The sequence below is a fragment of the Chiloscyllium plagiosum genome, unplaced genomic scaffold (genome assembly GCF_037043375.1).
Source record: "Chiloscyllium plagiosum isolate Xiang-an unplaced genomic scaffold, Cpla_swu_hap1 HiC_scaffold_24, whole genome shotgun sequence".
NCBI lineage: Eukaryota > Metazoa > Chordata > Chondrichthyes > Orectolobiformes > Hemiscylliidae > Chiloscyllium > Chiloscyllium plagiosum.
In genome coordinates, this window is record NW_028270162.1 from 64,241,687 (window position 1) to 64,257,396 (window position 15,710).

At 45.3% G+C, this 15,710-nt stretch overlaps 1 protein-coding gene across 4 annotated transcripts in view; it reads left to right on the top strand.

The window, feature by feature from the left end:
* The window catches only part of med15 (mediator complex subunit 15), a 168,562-nt gene that overhangs the window by 72,779 nt on the left and 80,073 nt on the right, over window positions 1-15,710 (top strand). The gene's annotated exons all lie outside the window — the stretch shown is intronic.

Below are 15,710 nucleotides of genomic sequence, written 5' to 3' on the forward strand. Positions count from 1 at the left end.
GCAGATTTCAGCAATATCTGGAATGAGTTTATTGGCTGTAGAAACCGTTTGATGGAAGTCAGTACCACCACTGCCATGTAAGCAGGAAGAAGCATTCATTCAGACACTTGACCTTCAGACCATCAGATGTCAAGGCTCTTATGGGCTTGGGCATACAACTTTGGTCTCTTCATCTCTGAAGCAAGGATGAATCTCAGTGCATCTGCAGAGGCTCCCAAAACAGCTGGGTATTTTGACAAGCAACAGGTTGCTTTTCTTTTTTAAACAGGGTGAAGAAATGGGAAGGAATGTCTTGTTCCACAGACCACAGTGACCGTGAACCAAATCAAAAGACATCCCACCTCTCTCTTATATGCTGCAGTGCCTGTCAGCCAGGGATTCATCCAATTGCTTTGTGCATATTTATTAGGAATCTACATTCACTGCAACTTGTCCCAAAGGTTGATCAGTTCTGCACTCTCCATTCAGGTAGTTAATGCCATCTTTGATGGATAGAGGTACTGAAGGGCAGATCATTCTTAGGATCCACTCCAAGACAGAAAACCTGCTTGCCTTATGTTTCACTTTGAAGATGCAAGGATTGCAGTGCTGGTTGTGCTGTTGCTCTGCTTGGCAAGGTGGATTTCTGCATAGCACTTCTTTCTTTTTCCTCACCACTCCACGCCTGGAATTAGGAAGATGCAGACGATGTCTCATTGCTTCTTTCAGTGGGAAGACCTAACTCTCAGGCTCATGCCCTATGCATTCATCTATCCATCAGGAATTGCCAACAGGCAAGACTTTTAACTTGGAAAAATAATCAGCAATTCTCAGTGCTTGGCAGCTGACTTACAGAGGCACAGTGTCACATAGCCAATAGTGGCAATGTTTCCAGCTCTTAAAAGTTTTGCTCTGCAATCTGCAAATATCCAAGTTTTGAATGTTTGCTTTAATCCACTGAAAGGGGATTTCTTTTTCCTCATTTCTGCATGTTTTCTGGAACGAGGTGCTTTTTCTATTTATGAGAGTAGGAATAGGTCAGTTGCTGAGGAGGATGCGCAGCATTAAGACAAGCTTAAGGTATTTTCTTTTATTTCCAAAGGAATAATGCTAGCAGTTAAAGAAGTGGTATACTCTTCCTGTGAGATGTGGGACTTCAGGGAGAGGTCCCTATGTCGACAGGAAGTGTAGTCACCTGCAGCTTCTCTCAGGCTGCATGGATTGGTTATAGCAGTTGGACTCTGCACAGCATGCAGGAGGCAGAAAGTTTTATAGATCAAGGATTCAGGGATGTAGTCACACCAAAGTTTAAGCCAGATTGATGGGTGATCACCAAGAAGTGCAGGCAGGCAGGCAGTGCACAGGAGTCCCCTGTGGCTATTCCTGTCTCAAACAAGTATACTGTTTTGGACGCTATTGGAGTAGTCGTAGGGGGAAATGGTATTGTTTGTCAGAGGAAAGCAACATCAGCAGCCAGGTCAGTGACACAACAATTTACTCTCTTGTTCAACAGTGTCGAGGTGTGGGTGTGCGATAGTGAAAGGGACTGTTTTGTTGGGGCACAGGCAGTTTCGTGGACTTGAGTGAGACTCCTGGATGGTGTGTTGCCTTCCTGGTGTCACTGTCAAGGTTGTCTCTGAGCTAGCCCAGGATATTCTGAAAGGGGAGTGTGAGCAGCCAAAGGTTGTGGTCCACATTGGTACTAATGACATAGGCAGGAAGAGATCAGGTCCTGAAAAGGGAGTTTAGGGAGTTAAATAGAAAGTTGAAAAGCGAGACCTCTAGGATTGTAATTGTGGGAGTGCTCCCTATGCCATGTGCTAGTGAGGCCAAAAATAGGAATATAATTTAGTTGAATGTATGGCTAAAGAGCTAGTGTAAGAGGGAGGGCTTCAGATATCTGGATCATTGAGATCTCTTCCAGGGTAGGGGTTACCTGTACCAGAAGGACAGATAGTTTTGTTAGTGTCTGGGGGGGGGGGGGGGTGGTAATGAGATAGTGAGGAAAGATTTCAATCTGAGACTGGTACAGTTGAGAACAAAGGTGAGTCAGTCAGGGCAGGCAGGGACAAAGCAGAGAACAAGGTAGGACTGATAAATTAAACTGCATTTATTTCAATGCAAGGGTAGATGATCTCAGGGCATGGTTAGGAACATGGGACTGGTATACCATAGCAATTACAGAGATGTGGCTCAGGGATGAACAGGACTGACAGCTTAATGTTCCAGGATACAAATGCTACAGGATGGACAGAAAGGGAGGCAAGAGAGGAGGGGGAGTGGCGTTTTTGATAAGGGGATAGTATTCCAGCTGTACTGAGGGAGGATATTCCCGGAAATATATCCAGGGAAATTATTTGAGTGGAACTGAGAAATAAGAAAGGGATGATCACCTTTTTGGGATTGTATTATAGACCCCCTAATAGTCGGAGGGAAATTGAGAAACAAATTTGTAAGGAGATCTCAGTTATCTGTAAGATAAGTGGTTATGGGAGGGGATTTTAACTTTCCAAACATAGACTGGGACTGCCATAATGTTAAAGGTTTAGATGGAGAGGAATTTGTTAAGTGTATACAAGAAAAGTTTCTGATTCAGTATGTGGATGTGCCTACTAGAGATGGTGCAAAACTTTGACCTACTGTTGGGAACTAAGGCAGGGCAGGTGACTGAGGTGTCAGAGGGGGAGCACTTTGGGGCCAGTGATCATAATTCTATTAGTTTTAAAATAGTGATGGAAAAGGTTAGACCAGATCTAAAAGTTGAAGTTCTAAATTGGAGAAAGACCAATTTTGACAGTATTAGGCAAGAACTTTCGAAAGCTGATTGGAGGCAGATGTTCGCAGGTAAAGGGACGGCTGGAAAATGGGAAGCCTTCAGAAATGAGATAACAGGAGTCCAGAGACAGTGTTTCCTGTTAGGGTGAAAGGAAGGGCTGGTAGGTATAGGGAATGCCGGATGACTAAAGAAGTTAAGGGTTTGGTTAAGAGAAAGAAGGAAGCATATGTCAGGTCTCAACAGGATAGATCGAGTGAATCCTTAGAAGAGTATAAAGGCATAAGGAGTATACTTGAGAGAAATCAGAAGGGCATAAAGGGGACATGAGATAGCTTTGGCAAGTAGAGTTAAGGAGAATGCAAAGGATTTTTACAAATACATTAAGGACAAAAGACTAATAAGGGAGAGAATAGGGCCCCTCAAAGATCGGCAAGGTGGCCTTTGTGTGGAGCTGCAGGAGACTGGACAGATACTAAATGAGTATTTTGCATCAGAATTTAGTGTGGAAAAGGACATGGAAGGTATAGAATGTAGGGAAATAGATGGTGACACATTGAAAAATATCCATATTACAGAGGAGGACATGATGGATTTCTTGAAACATATAAAAGTGAATAAATCCCCAGGACCTGATCAGGTGTAGCCTAGAACTCTGTGGGAAGCTAGAGAAGTGATTGCTGGGCGTCTTACTGAGATATTTGTATCATTGATAGTCACAGGTGAGGTGCTGGAAGACTGGAGATTGGCTAACGTGCCACTGTTTAAGAAGGGTGGTAAGGACACGCCAGGGAACTATAGAGCGGTGAATGTGACATCGGTGATGGTCAAGTTGTTGGAGGGCATTCTGTGGGACAGGATGTACATGTATTTGGAAATGCAAGAATTTTTTAGGGATAGTCAACATGGCTTTATGCGTGGGAAATCATGTCTCACAAACATGGTTGAGCTTTTTGAAGAAGTGGCAAAGAGGATTGATGAGGGCAGAACGGTAAATGTGATCTATATGGACTTCAGTAAAGCGTTCGACAAGGTTCCCCATGGGAGACTCGTGAGAAAGGTTAGATCTCAATTAATACAGGGAGAACTCACCATTTGGATACAGAACTGGCTCAAAGGTAAAAGACAGATGGTGGTGGAGGGTTGTTTTTCAGACTGGAGGCCTGTGACCAGTGGAGTGCCACAAGGATCGGTGCTGGGTCCACTACTTTTCCTCATTTGTATAAATGATTTGGATGTGAGCAAATGAGATATAGTTAGTAAGTTTGCAGATGACATCAAAATTGGAGGTGTAGTGGACAGCGAAGAAGGTTACCTCAGATTACAATGGGATCTTGATCAGATGGGCCAATGGGCTGAGGAATGGCAGAGGGAGTTTAATTTAAATAAATGCGAGGTGCTGCATTTTGGGAAAGGAAATCTTAGTAGGACTTATACACTTAATGGTAAGGTCCTAGGGAGTGTTGCTGAACAAAGAGACCTTGGAGTGCAGGTTCATAGCTCCTTGAAAGTGGAGTCGTAGGTAGATAGGTTAGTGAAGAAGGCGTTTGGTATGCTTTCCTTTATTGGTCAGTGTATTGAATACAGGAGTTGGGAGGTCATGTTGTGGCTGTACAGGACATTGATTCGGACAATGTTGGAATATTGTGTGCAATTCTCCTTCCTATCGCAAAGATGTTGTGAAACTTGAAAGGGTTCAGAAAAGATTTACAAGGATGTTGCCAGGGTTGGAGGATTTGAGCTATAGGGAGAGGCTGAACAGGCTAGGCAGTTTTTCCTGGAGTGACGGAGGCTGAGGGGTGACCTGATAGATGTTTATAAAATCATGAGGGGCATGCATAGGATAAATAAGCAAAGTGTTTTCCCTGGTGTGGGGGCAGTCCAGAACTAGAGGGCATAGATTAGATTAGATTACTTACAGTGTAGAAACAGGCCCTTCAGCCCAACAAGTCCATACCGACCCTCCGAAGAGCAACCCACCCAGGCCCATTCCCCTACATTTAACCCTGACTAATGCACCTAACACTACGGACAATTTAGCAAGGCCAATTCACCTGACCTGCACATCTTTGTGACCATGGGAGGAAACCAGAGCACCCGGAGGAAACCCACGCAGACACTGGGAGAATGTGCAAACTCCACACAGACAGTTGCCCGAGACGGGAATTGAACCCGGGTCTCTGGCGCTGTGAGGCAGCAGTGCTAACCACTGAACCACCGTGCCGCATAGGTTTAGGGTGAGAGGGGAAAGATATAAAAGAGACCTAAGGGGCAACTTTTTCACTCAGAAGGTGGTACGTGTATGGAATGAGTTGCTACAGAAAGTGGTGGAGGCTGGTACAATTGCAACATTTAAGAGACGTTTGGAAGGGTTTGGAGGGATATGGGCCGGGTGCTGGCAGGTGGGACTAGATTGGGTTGGGATATCTGATCAGCATGGATGAGTTGGACCGAAGGGTCTGTTTCCGTGCTGTACATCTCTATGACTCTATACTATAGGCATCCCAATAGCTCATGGGAGATAGAGAAACAGATATGACAGTAGATCATGGAAAGGTTTTAAATAAGCAGTGTTGTTGTAGTGGGTCATTTGACTTCCCCAGTATTGATTGGCACTCCCTTAGTGCCAGGAGCTTAAGCAGAATTTGTTAGGTGCATCCAGGAGGCCTTTTTGAAACAATATATGGATAGTCCAAGTGCAAGACCTTGTTTTGAGGAATGATCCTGGCCAAGTGATTAAATTTCAATGGGCCAGTACTTTGGGAATAGTGTTCATAATTCTATAAGTTTTAAGGTAGGTTTGGAAGGGAATAAGACTGGTCCTTGGATGAAAGTGTCAAAGTGGGGGAAGGATGATTACATCAGTATTAGACAGGAACTGGAGAAATTAGATTGGGAGTGGCTGTTTGAGGTAAATCCACATCTGATATGTTGGAGTCTTTTAAAGCCAGATTTCAGGACTAGCATGCTTCAGTGCGGATGAAAGATAAGGATGATAATATTCAGGAATCCTGGAAGACAAGCAATATTGAAAATTTAATGTGGAAGGGAAAGGAAGCATACATAAGGTCTAGGAAACAGATTAGACAATGCTCTTGAGGAATATAAATTCTGCAGGAAAGAACTTAAACAAGGAATTAAGAAGGCTAAAAATGCTAAATGTCATTGGCAATTAAGGAGAATTCCAAGACATTTTATGTGTATATTAGGAACAGGAGGGCAGCTAGGGAAAGGATAAATCCACTCAAGGACAGAGGTGGGAATTTATACATAGAGCCAGAGGAAGTGGGTGAGGTCCTTAATGAGTACCTTCCACTGGTAGTCAGTAAAGAGAAGCACATGAATGATGGTAAGATTAGGGAGGGGTATCTTGGTATTCTGAGGCATATCTAAATTAAGGAGGTGGAGGTGTTGGGTATCTTGAAAAGCATTAAGATAGATATGTCCCTAGTGCCTGATGCGATCTATTTCAGGATATTGAGGGAAGCATGGGAAGAGCTTCCTGGAGCTTTGACAGAGATCTTTTTAACCTCCTTAGTCACATGGTGAGGTGTTAGAAGAATGTAGAATGGCCAACGTTATTCCTTTATTTAAGAAGGGCAAGAGGAAATTATACAGTAAATGGCATGACTCTTGGGAGGAGTGATATACCTAGGGTTCTTGGGGGTACAAGTCCATAGTGCTCTGAAATGGCAACACCAGTGGATAAGATGGTCTAGAAGGTGTATGACCTGCTTGCTTTCAGTGAGGACTAAGTGTCAAATTGCTAAGTTTTGGTGGGCCATGTTTGGAGTACTTTGTGCAGTTCTGGTCACCACACTATAGGAAGGACGTGGAGCTTTGGAGAAAGTACAAAAGAGTACTAGGATGTTGCTGGATTAGAGTGTGTTAACTATTAGGAGAGGTTGGACAAACTTAGGTTGCTTTTCATTGAGCAATGGAGGCTAAGGAGGTGACTTGATAGAAATATATAAAATTGAGAGGCATGAATGAGTCGATAGTTAATGTCTTTTTCTCGGGCTGGATACGTCAAATACTAGCGGGCTTAGGTTTAATGTGATAGGGAAAAAGTTTAAAGGAATTATCAAAGACAATTTTTTTTACACACAGGATGTTAGGTATCTTGAACACACTGCCAGGAAAGTTGGTATAAGCAGAAACAATAGCAACATTCAGGCAGCCTTAATACAGACACATCTACAGGTATGGAACAGAGGGATATGGACCATGTGCAGATAGATAGGAGTAGTTTAGAATGGCATCATAGTCAGCATAGACATGATGGACAGAAGAGTCCGTTCCTGTAATAAAAAAACACCCTCAACTGTTCTGCTATTCAGTTAGGTCAATGCTCAACTGTTCTTATCTCCATTTGCCACTTGTAACTTATTTCTGGAACTGTTGATGCTCAGTGCTTTCCAAACCTTTCAATAATTTGTCCACATTTTAGTTCTCAAGATTTCAAAATTGTGGGATCTGTGAGGGGTGGATAGGCAATGAAGCAGAGATGCCTGAGGGTGGTGACTGATGAAAGCAGTAGGGGAGAGTGATGAGAGACACAAGGGATCGACAGAGGGGGGAAAGGTATTTAATAGTTAGGGCTTTTAAGCAAAAGATTTTCTACCTTCCAATTCGGTTTGTTAGGGCAGAATTCAGGCTGACCATCCAAGGAAGAGTCACCAGACCCGAAACATTATCTTTGATTTCTCTTCACAGATGTTGTCAGCTGAGATGCTGAGCTTTTCCAGCAACTTCTGTTTTTGTTTCAGGCTGACCAGATCAGGTGGTTTGGCCATGCCCACTATTTTTAAAAAATTTGCAAGATTTAAGAGGTTCTCACAGTTCCAATCATGGTTGGAACTCTATGATAGTCATTGTTTTAATGAAACCCACTGGGGCTGCAACCCACAGTTTGGTAAACTCTGATGTGCTCCAGTAAAATATCTCAGTTTTGAAATTTGCAGATGACTGGGACCATGGCTGCCCTTTTTGGGATAGATTATTCAAAATTTCCATTGAAAAGAGTTCCCAGCCATTACCTGTGAATAGGAGAAAGTGAGGACTGCAGATGCTGGAGATCAGAGCTTAAAAATGTGTTGCTGGAAAAGCACAGCAGGTCAGGCAGCATCCAAGGAGCAAGAGAATCGACATTTCGGGCATAAGCCCTTCTTCAGGAATGAGGAAGGTGTGCCAAGCAGGCTAAGATAAAAGGTAGGGAGGAGGGACTTGTGGGAGGGGCGTTGGGAATACAATAGGTAGAAGGAGGTTAAGGTGAGGGTGATAGGCCGGAGAGGGGGTGGGCGCGGAGAGGTCGGGAAGAAGATTGCAGGTCAAGAAGGCGGTGCTGAGTCTGAGGGTTGGGACTGAGAAAAGGTGGGGGGAGGGGAAATGAGAAAGCTGGAGAAATCTGCATTCATCCCTTGTGGTTGGAGGCCAGCTCTTCCCCCAGGCGTCATGTTGCTATGGTCTGGTGATGGAGGAGGCCAAGGACCTGGATGTCCTTGGCGGAGTGGGAGGGGGAGTTAAAGTGTTCAGCCACGGAGCAGTTGGGTTGGTTGGGTGCGGTGTCCCAGGGGTGCGCAAGTAGGTGGCCTGTCTCCCCAACGTATAGGAGGGTGCAGCGGATGCAGTAAATTGTGTGTGTGGAGGTGCAGGTGAATTTCTGACGGATATGGAGGGATCCCTTGGGGCCTTGAAGGGAAGTGAGGGGGGAGCTGTGGGCGCAAGTTTTGCATTTATTGCAGTTGCAGGGGAAGGTGCTGGGAGTGGAGGTTGGGTTGGTGGGGGGTGTGGATCTGATGAGTGAGTCGCGGAGGGAGTGGTCTTTCCGGAACGCTGATAGGGGAGGGGTGGGGTCCGTTTGGAGGTGGCGGAAATGCCGAAGGATGATACGATGTATCTGGAGGTTGGTGGGGTGGTAGCTGAGGACCAGTGGGGTTCTGTCCTGGTGGCGATTGGAGGGGCGGGGTTCAAGGGTGGAGGAGTGGGAAGTGGAGGAGAACGGTGGAGGGCATCGTCGACCACGTCTGAGGGGAAATTGCGGTCTTTGAAGAAGGAGGCCATCTGGGTTGTTCAGTATTGGAAATGGTCCTCCTGGAAGCAGATGCGAAGACAAAAGAATTGGGAATATGGGATGGCGTTTTTACAGGGGGCAGGGTGGGAGGAGGTGTAACCTATGTAGCTGTGGGAGTCAGTCGGTTTATAGTAAATGTCCGAGATAGAAATGGAGAGGCCTCGGAAGGGGAGGGAGGAGTCTGAGACGGTTCAGGTAAATTTGAGGTCGGGGTGGAAGGTGTTAGTAAAGTGGATGAACTGTTCAACCTCCTCGTGGGAGCACGAGGCAGCACTGATACAGTCATCGATGTAGCGGAGGAAATGGTGGGGGGTGGTGCCAGTGTAGCTGAGGAAGATGGACTGTTCCACATATCCAACGAAGAGGCAGGCATAGCTGGGGCCCATGCGGGTGCCCATGGCTACTCCTTTGGTTTGGAGGAAGTGGGAGGATTGGAAAGAGAAGTTGTTCAGAGTGAGGACCGGTTCAGTCAGTCGAAGGAGGGTGTCAGTGGAAGGGTACTGGTTGGTTCGGTGGGAAAGGAAGAAGCGGAGGGCTTTGAGGCCTTCGTGATGAGGGATAGAGGTGTACAGGGACTGGATGTCCATGGTGAAGATAAGGTTTTGGGGGCCGGAGAAGTGAAAATCATGGAGGAGTTGGAGGGCATGGGTGGTGTCCCGAACGTAGGTGGGGAGTTCTTGGACTGAGGGGTACAGGACCGTGTCAAGGTATACAGAAATGAGTTCGGTGGGGCAGGAGCAGGCTGAGACAATGGGTCGGCCGGGGCAGTCAGATTTTGGGCAGGAGGTAGAAACGGGCGGTGCGGGGTTGTGGGACTATGAGGTTGGAGGCGGTGGATGGGAGATCCCCTGAGGTGATGAGGTTATGGATGGTCTGGGAGATGATGGTTTGGTGGTGGGAGGTGGGGTCATGGTCAAGAGGACAATAGGAGGAGGTGTCCGCAAGCTGGCGTTTAGCCTCAGCAATATAAAGATCGGTGCGCCAAACTACCACCGCGCCTCCCTTGTCTGCTGGTTTGATGGTGAAGTTGGGGTTGGAACGGAGGGAGTGGAGGGCTGCATGTTGCGAGGGTGAGAGGTTGGAGTGGGTGAGAGGGGTGGACAGGTTGAGGCGGTCAATGTCGCGGCAGCAGTTGGCTATGAAGATATCGAGGGTGGGTATGAGGCCAGCACGGGGTGTCCAGGTGGATGGGGTGTGTTGGAGCCGGGAGAAGGGGTCGTCAGAGGGTGGGTGGGAGTCCTGGTTGAAGAAGTAGGTGTGGAGGCGAAGGCGGCGGAAGAAATGCTCAATGTCTCGCCGCGTGTTGAATTCGTTAATCCGGGAGCGTAGAGGGATGAAGGTGAGCCCTCTGCTGAGGACTGATTAGATTAGATTAGATTAGATTACAGTGTGGAAACAGGCCCTTCAGCCCAACAAGTCCACACCGACCCGCCGAAGCGAAACCCACCCATACCCCGACATTTACCCCTTACCTAACACTACGGGCAATTTAGTATGGCCAATTCACCTAACCTGCACATCTTTGGACTGTGGGAGGAAACCGGAGCACCCGGAGGAAACCCACGCAGACACGGGGAGAACGTGCAAACTCCACACAGTCAGTCGCCTGAGTCGGGAATTGAACCCGGGTCTCTGGCACTGCGAGGCAGCAGTGCTAACCACTGCGCCACCGTGCCGCCCTGCACCACCGATCTTTCATCCTCAGAGAGGGGGAGGTCTGGAGGGATGGTGAAAATACGGCAGAGCTGGGAGCTAGGACCTGGTGTGGGGCTGGAGCTGGGAGTGGGGGCGGGGTTAGATGTGGGGCAGAGATCGGTGTGGGGGCGTGGTTAGGTACCTGTGAATAGCCTAGTGCCAATTATTATTACCTGTTCAATCTACAAAAATCTTGAAGTACATTACATAGTTAATAAGATCACGCCTGTAATTTTCTGTGTTTAGGGGAATCTAAAACTAGTCTATGCAGTTTATCCTTGTAAATTATACCTTTTAGCTCCAGAATCATTCTTGTGCGTTTGTGCTGCATCCCTTCCAAAACTGCTATATCCTTCATACAGTGCAGTGTCCAAAATGATTGCAGTACTCCGAATGCAATTTAATCAGAACTTTGCAGAGCCAGGTTCTGAAGTTCTCACCATTTGCAAACTGTTCTGATCCATCTTTATTGGATCCAAAGAAGCTTTCAACTTTGGAACTTTGAGCTCCGTCTCACCACACCCTATCTGGTATTTTGTTTGAAGAAATTGGAATTGACCAGTATCCATGCAAATGATACAGGTTGATGAAGCGACTGTATTTGAAATTCTGATATGATTTGGTGACCAACAACTGGAAGTGAAAAGGTCTAGATCTTACTAGAGCTCTTCAGTCTCCTGAAGGATTGTATGGATTAACTTGCCAGGTGGGAGTACCTCATTGAGAGTTTCTACTGGCTGGACCTCTAACTGTCGTACTGCACTGAGTAAAAACTTTGGGCAGCTTTCCTGCTCCCTGATCTGTGAACCGATGGATGATTGTATGTTGGAACTGCCCTGTTTATTGCGATCAAATTGTGTGTTTGCACTCTCACTAACTCAGCTGGCTATCTAGAAAGGACTATGTTCATGGCTGTTTTGACATCGGAGCTGATATTTCACCTTGCGAGGTACCAGATTTTCTTGACAATATTGTCAGCATTTGTTCTAAACTGTTAAAGGCTTTGGATTATTTGAGCTCAGTATTCATCCATAGATCACCACCACAATGTGGAAACAGGCCATTCAGCCCAACATGTCTGTACCAATCCTCTGAAGAGCGTCTCACCCAATTCCATCCCCTTGCCCTTTTCCCTGTAACCCAGCTTTTCTCATGGCTAACCCACCTAACCTACACATCCCTGAACACAATGGGCAATTTAGCAATGCCAATCCACCTAACTTGCACATCTTTGGACTTTGGGAGTAACTGAAGACCCAGAAGAAACCCACGCAGACACAGAGAGAGCATGCAAACTCCATGTTCCAAAATATTATCAGCTGGCATGTTGTCAGATGGGTACAACCAATTGCAAGACTTGGCAGAACATGAATTTAACTAGAGTTTTGATATCCCACTAGTACCTCAACATTTGTTGATGTTACTGATGCAAAAGGTGGGAAATACCAAGCTTGCACTTTTAGTCGGTGTATTAGCATTTTATATGTTCCTCTTGAGTGGTGTTGAACAGGACTGTGCTGAGAGGTCCAGGTTCACTCAGGTTCATATAGTTTCAGCATTCTTGATCTTGGGCTCAGTTCTGATTTCTTTTGCTTTCATTGATTGACATCTACTTCCATTGGTCATCTTCCTGCTCAGCCACCCAATACCTAGCTACCCAAAGCTTTGATGCTGGAAGAGTTAAGAGCTGAGAAATACTTGAGCAAATGTTTGCTGCAGTATTCTTTTGAAGCTCACTGGTAGAATTCTTCCAGACTGCAATGGACTCTCTTGTGCTCTTTCTGTTCTCTAATTCCTGTCTTCCCTGGCTATTTTTATTCTAAACTAATTATTTCGGTCACCTTCTCTGTTGCACATTTAAATTGTCATTTAAATATGCCTTTACCTTTTTCTATTTCCTCTCTCTTCTGTGTGTTTCTCTCACTCTGTACGTGCCTCTCATAAACTTTCTCACCCCTGCTGTCTACTATGCCTTCCAGTCACTCTGTCTGCCATTGGGTGGCACGGTGGCACAGTGGTTAGCACTGCTGCCTCGCAGTGCCTGAGGTCCGGGTTTAATTCCCGCCTCAGGAGACTGACTGTGTGGAGTTTGCACGTTCTCCCCGTGTCTGCGTGGGTTTCCTCCCACAGTCCAAAGACGTGCAGGTCAGGTGAATTGGCCATGCTAAATTGCCCGTAGTGTTAGGTAAGGGGTAAATGTAGGGGTATGGGTGGGTTGCGCTTCCGCGGGGCGGTGTGGACTTGTTGGGCCGAAGGGCCTGTTTCCACACTGTATCTAATCTAAATCTAATCTAAATCTAATCTAATCTAATCTAATCTTCTTCCTCGTAACAGAGCTCTGTAGCCAAGTCCCTGGTTTGCTTGCAGACAGTGCCCATGATTGACACGAGCATGATCTCTTGATCAACTGTGCCCCACCCAACCCTCTTGAAAGTACTAAGGACTGGTCTGACCTACTTTCTGTAGGTAGAATTTTAAAAAACCTTGGTGAGACCTCACCTGGAGTATTGTTTATTCCTGAGTTGAGGAGCCAGAAAGAACACTGGTGTTTAGAACAATGAGAATTGTTCTCGTTGAAACATACAACTCTTTCAGGGATCAACAGGGTAAATGCACCTCTCTTTTTGTAGAGGGGTTGGAAAAGAGAGCCAGGCACACAGTCTCAGAATAAGGGATTGAAATGAAGAGTTTCTTCACTCAGTGGGTGGTAACTCTTTGAAATTCCGTACACCAGTGCAATCTGAAATGTTGAGTACGTCAGGATAGTGATCAATAGGTTTCTAATATTAAAGGTATCAAAGGATGTGAGAATAGTGCAGGAAGTAAGATTGACAGAGGATCATCCATGACCTCACTAAATGGTGGAGTAGGCTTGAGGGGCTGAATGATCCACTCTTGCTCCTATTTCATGTCATTGTATATGTCCCGCACTGTGACTTAATGTTTCTTTATCTATTTGTCTCCCACTCACCTTTTACTCTCTTCCCCTCCTCGCCCAATGTAGCACAAGAACCAGGCGGAGCTCTGACTCTCTGGTGACAAGCTGCAGCCCCGACAATGAAACAGGGGTAACTGGGCTCTGAGCAATAAGGCAATAGCACTTGGACTTGGTCTGGGCTGGGGTACAATTCTACCTCATGCTAAATGGTTACTCTCTCTCTGTTTCTTGGCTGCAGGGCTGTTGCTGACCAGTGCAAACACTTGAACAAGAGAATTTTGTAATTTATTTTGTGTTTCCTGTGAATATCCAGTGTGAGCAGTAAGAGGGAAGGCGTGGTGCAGTTCACTCGCATTGTGATGGATACTGAAGGGCACTCATGGGTTGATAAGAGGCTATCCCATCACTCAGTACCTGTTCTTAGTTTGAGGATGACCATACAGAGAATATACATGAGTATATGGGACAGTGGGTTGAAGATGGCTGAGGAACAATGGATATTATGTAATACAAAGGAGCGGCATTGAATGCGACTAATAGAGTGGACCTTGCAAAAGACAGCAATAGTTTCTTTTGTCAGTGAGATTTGGAATAGAACAGTATGCATAGCCCAGGTGCACTCTCGGTCTTAACTTCTGTAAATTATATTCTTACTGGAAAGTTTATGTGGGTATTACAAGTTGCTATTAGAGAGTATCCTAGGATGGATGATGAGGTGCCATGACAACTGTAATCTCCTCAATATTGGTTTTGCATAATATGATCGATGCTGAAACAAAGTATCCAATTGGGAAGGAGTAAATCAGCAACAGAGACAATGATAGCCCAGCCATCCAGCACTTGAGGGAAGCTACTGAGTAATGGCCAGTGCACGGAAATACTGATCAAAAGATGGTGGCCAACTTGGTGAAAAGCTTCAGGAATGTTATGGCTTTGGTTGGAGATAGACCAGCTGGCGATTTTGCAGAGGGGTTTTCTTGAAGATTTTGCTTGTCATGAGTGCATGTTGTGATGCTTCCTGTTTTAATCACCTCTCATTGCCCTTCGCTGGCTGTCTCTGTGTTTTTGTGAACTAATGGAATCACCTCAGTCTCTGCTCAAGCTGCCTCTTTTGTTTAAATATTGCTGAATTTAAACTTTATTTTTGAAAGTACACACGTCCTATGAAACTCAAAAGGGTTAGGGTAGGAAGAATTGCCATTTTCTCTTCAGTGATTTATTATTATCTTGATTGTTTCCACCTTCAGAGTGTCAAGACCGTAAATGTACTTTGCAAAGTGGCAACAATCTAAAGCTGGTCAGGAAAATATTTGCACAAAAAAAGCCTCAAAAACTATAAGATATATAGGATATTCTTTGTGTAGACTGATAACCTGCAGTGACATCATGGCACCCAGTATCCTCAGGCCAAGATGAAATAGGCACAGAATTGCCCAGAGAGCTGAGGAATCGGAGTGTGGCCAGTGGTGGTGGCATTGAACTTCAGGTATCATCAGCACCCCTGAGAAAGGGGCAAAGTCAGTCAGTGCAACAGTTATCAGCATGCTGTAGGTCAGTGTTGTCCAATATGATTTCTACTAAGCATGGGTGTCTAATTGCATGCCTGATCAGTAAACAGCCAGTTAGTTATAGCAGTTAAATCCCTTATAGACTAAGTCATTGGACAATGGATCTCAATGCTCTCATGAGAACTTTAACCTCATGTGTTGATTGATAGGTTTGTATAATCAATATCAGTGTGTTTTTTGATTGTTGAGTGCTTCACATTTTTGGTTAGTGATAGATAGTAGATGTTGGTTTGGTGAAGTATCAGTTACATTTAGATATTTGGTGTGAGTTTGTTTAAGATTTTTTCTACACAAATTGGTGCATGTGGCTAACTCTGCGTCACTGTAACCACATCTGTGCTAGTCGGCAATGTGTATTGGACAACACTGCCATAGAAATTTAGTAAATGGACCAAAGTTTAATGAACCCATAATATCTCGTATAAGCTATTTATAAAGTAAAATAACTGAAATCAGAGTTTCTGATTTTAAATAAAAATTCCAGTGAGAACAAATATAAACCTGTTTATGTTCCTGATTAGATTTCAGGTCTGTTGATGCTGACTGAGCTTTTCCCTATCTATAATGCAACATAACAAACATTCAGTATGACAGAAGGTGGCTGCAAGCTGCCCAATTTTGGCCCATTTAGGGACGTGTGTGCTTCCTTTCATTCCTGCAGCACTGCATTCTTGTTTTGCGATT